The following is a 4,241-nucleotide window of genomic DNA, read 5'->3' as shown; positions in this document are numbered from 1 at the left end:
CCTCCCTGAAGCCCCCCCCCCCCGTCCCTCCAGCCCCTCGAGCTCTGAGCCCCCTGGCCTCCCACCTCCCCAGCCCCCGCCGGATAACCCCCGTTTCTGTTGCAGATTTTGAGTTCCTGCTCCCCAGCAGCTTTGAGTCTGAAGGACATGTTTTCATTGCTCCCAGGTAGCTTGCGTGTGGCCTTGCTGAGGCGTCCTCCCCACCCCGGCCCGCCCCCTGCACTGCTGCCTGGAGCTCTGTGTGTCTGTCCTGTGCAGTGTTGCCCCCTCCCCATGCATAGCCCGTATGTGCGCCACGTGCATACCCGGGCCATGTAGCTGAACCAGGCAGCGGTGCCGGCTGCCCCGGCTCCCCTCCCGGCAGGCCTGGCGCGGAGGGCTCTGCACCCTCTGCCCACTTCCCTACCCTCCCAGGCAACCAGGAGTCCTCTGTGCCCCGGGCTGGCTGGGCAGCTGCTGCTCTGGTTTGCGGTGCCTCCCCCCGCCCCGCCCTGCACCCCGTCCTTGTCCTGTGTCAGTCAGTGTTTGTGTGGGTCTGAGGACGAGCCAGCCAGCGCCCCGTCGGCAGAGCCGAGTCTAGGTGTGGTGGCTCTCGGAGGACAGGGTGGAAGAGGGGCCGGGGGCTTGGAGGACAAGTGAGGGGTCAGGCCTGGACCACCCCTCGAGTGCGCTCAACGTGCACACGCATCCTGGGGGCGCACCCTGCCTGCGGCCCACACCTGCAGGAGCCAGGGGGCCCCAGGTGGTCACGCCCTCCCCTGCGCCCCGGGCTCTGGAGGGGGGCAGGTGGGTGCAGCTAAGAGACCCGGGGCACCCCGGGCACCACGCCGGGCTCTGGACACTCCTAATCTCATGTGTGCACGTGCGCGCATGCGCCCACACGGTTCTCCGCCGGGTAGCTGTGTGTGTGTGTGTGTGTGTCCCTGTGGGTGTCTGAAGCGCCAGGTAGCTGTGGGTGGCTGTGCGCAGCAGCCACTGGAAATGTGCGGAAAGGAATGTGTGACCCTCGGGGAGCTCTCTGAGGACAGAGACTATCTGTTTTTGTCCCCTGTGTCTTTGGCTCGGGAGCCCTCGATAAATACATGTGGGGTGAGTGAAGGATGTAACCCACAAACAGAAAGGCACACAGGGGCTGCAGGGGCACGCACCTCAGGCCTCGCTGATCGGCTGTCACTCTGGGAATGTCAGGTGTGGCCTCTACACCCGGTGGGGAAGCTATGCACGGCCCAGGGGCCCTGGCCAGGGAGCAGGGGGCTGAGACCCGGCCCGGTGCCCTCACCAAGCTGTGGGCCCCCGCAGGGCCCGAGAAGCAGCACCCTGTGAAGTTCCCAGCTCGCTGCCGCCTGCGGGCCAGCAGGGAGGGAGGTCTCAGGCCGGGGTGGGAGTAGGACCTGGGCAGGAGAAACGGGCTTCCTCGGGAGCGGAGCCTAAACAGGCCGCAAGCCCCGCAGCCCCCACCCTGGGCCCCTCGAGGGGCCTCTTCACCTGCTGCCATTAGGAAACCAGCTCAGGGAGCTGGGTGAGTGGCCCGAGGCGAGGCGCGCAGCCAGGAAGCGCAGGGTCAGGTTTGAGTTGGCAGCCGCGGTGCGGGGACCACCCACCTGGTGCTCACAGACCAGGAAGGACAGCACGCAGGTGGGGCGCCACCGGACCCCGTGCTCCATCCGGGTCCAGAGACGCAGGAGAGGTGGGAGGCTCTGCAGGGCCATGTCCAGGAGCGAGAACCTTCCAGGATGGAGGAAATAGACCCCCATTCTGTCAGCTCTGCCCCCCCTCAGACCCGGGAGCCCGCCAGGCCCAGAGCGGCTGCAGCCTGTAAGAACACACCTGCCCCCCCGCCCGCCCGGAGGCCTGGCTGACCGGCAAATGACCTGGAAGACCTGCTGGGAAGCCTCGACCCTCTGCCCTGTCCAGCCCCCCAAGCCCACTCCTCTTGCCCCCCCTCTGCCCCCAGAGAGTATTGCAAGGACCTGAATGCCTCCGACAACAACACCGAGTTCCTGAAAAACTTCATCGAGCTCATGGAGAAAGTGACTCCGGACTCTAAGCAGTGTGAGTGCGGATGGGGCGGCCCCGGGAGCCGGAACCGGCAGGTGTGGAAGATGCAGGCCTAACCCCAGGGCCAGGCCAGGCCAGGGCATGGGGAAGGCTCCCATTAGAGCCTTGAGGGGAGGGGGTCCGTGGGCAGGGAGCCATGAAAAGCTGCCCCCCACCCCGGCCCTCCCCTTGCAGGCAACAACTTCCTTCTGCACAACCTGATCTTGGACACGGGCATCACCCAGCAGCTGGTGGAGCGCGTGTGGCGGGACCAGGATCTCAACACGTAGGCAGCGCCCGGGCTGTGGGGGCAGGAGGCCGGGATGGGCCGCGTGAAGGCAGCCTGTGACCTCACCTCCCTGCTGCCCCCAGGTACAGCCTTCTGGCCGTGTTTGCTGCCACTGACGGCGGCATCACCCGAGTGTTCCCCAACAAGTAAGTGACCTACCCCACTCCCCGACACCCTGCCCTTGCCTGGGACCCCGCCTCCGTCCTGCCGCCAGAGGCCTGGGCACCTGCTCAGACCGCTGTCCCCCATAAGCCACCCTTCCACTAACCTCTGCCTTCCTGGGTGCCCAGGGCCGCTGAAGACTGGACAGAGAACCCGGAGCCCTTCAATGCCAGTTTCTACCGCCGCAGCCTGGATAACCGCGGATACGTCTTCAGGCCCCCACACCAGGAGGGTGCGTGTCCCCGGGGTGCACAGCAGCAGGGAGCTGAGGCCACGTTGTGTGCTCCTCCAGGCAGGGTTCTCCTCCCCGAGGCCCCTCCCTAACACGAGGCAGGCTGAGATGGGCGCTGCGGTGGGCGGATGAGGAGAGAGGGCGGGCTGTGCTGACCACTGCCCTGGGTGCGGGGTGCGGGGTGCTTCGGGCTGGGGTAAGCGTTGGCTGGGCTCCTGGGCCAGCCCCGCCCCTGACTGCCTCGCCCAGCCCTGCTCAGGCCTCTGGAGCTGGAGAACGACACGGTGGGCATCCTGGTCAGCACCGCTGTGGAGTTCAGTCTGGGCGGACGCACCCTGAGACCAGCAGGTCAGTGCCCGCGGCGGGAGCAGGGTGGGCCCGCAGTGGGCAGGGTGCTGCCTAGGCCGGCAGGCACTGATGGCCCTTGCTCTCCCCGCCCCAGTGGTGGGTGTTAAGCTGGATCTAGAAGCCTGGGCTGAGAAGTTCAAGGTGCTAGCCAGCAACCGTACCCACCAGGACCAGCCTCAGAAGGTACTTGGGCAGGGGTGGGGGCCGGAGCCCAGCAGCACCCGTTCTGGAGCCCCAGGAACCTCTACCAGTCCTCCCTCTCAGTGTCTCCAGTGCCTGTGGGAGGCAGGGGCGGGTGCAGATGCCTGGGGAGCTCAGGGGTGGAGGGTGCTGGGAGGGGGAGACTGGTGGACACCTTACAGTCCTTGCTCTCTGCCCAGCAGTGCGGCCCCAGCACCCACTGTGAGATGGACTGCGAGGTTAACAATGAGGTGGGTGCGCCCTGGACTTCTCACTCCCCCCTGCCCCCCTCAACCCCTAGGCCCTCCCCGCCCTGACCTCACAGCTTTACCGGAACTGGGGGAAGTGGTGTCCTTCCAGTCAACCAGCGACGGCCAGGGTCTGGGGAGGAAGGTCTGGGCCCAAGCCCCTCTCGGTCTTCCTCCCCTCCCCCGGTTCAGGACCTGCTCTGTGTCCTCATTGATGACGGGGGATTCCTGGTGCTGTCCAACCAGAACCACCAGTGGGACCAGGTGAGGGTCAGGAAGAGGGTAGGAGGAGGGGGCGCCCCCTCTCCCTCCTCCTCCTCCCCCTCTCCGTCTTCCATCTCTACTTCCTCCTCTTCCCTCCCTTCCTCCTCTTCTTCTTTCCCCCAGGCGGGCAGGTTCTTCAGTGAGGTGGATGCCAACCTGATGCTGGCCCTCTACAACAACTCCTTCTACACCCGCAAGGAGTCCTACGACTACCAGGCCGCCTGCGCCCCACAGCCCCAGGGCAACCTGGGTGCTGCCCCCCGGGGCGTCTTTGTGGTGAGCCCCAGCAATGCCCGGCCTGGAGCTGGAGGGTGGGGGGCTGGAGGCCTGCCGAAAGATGACCCCCTCCCTCTGAGAGAGCGGGTGACAGGGTCCGGGCAGCAGTGGCAGCGCGCCTCTCTCTGCAGCCCACCATCGCAGACTTCCTGAACCTGGCCTGGTGGACCTCGGCGGCGGCCTGGTGAGCCCTCGAGGGCAGAGG

The sequence above is a fragment of the Myotis davidii genome, unplaced genomic scaffold (assembly GCF_000327345.1).
Source record: "Myotis davidii unplaced genomic scaffold, ASM32734v1 scaffold663, whole genome shotgun sequence".
Classification (NCBI taxonomy): domain Eukaryota; kingdom Metazoa; phylum Chordata; class Mammalia; order Chiroptera; family Vespertilionidae; genus Myotis; species Myotis davidii.
This window is presented reverse-complemented; position numbering follows the sequence as displayed.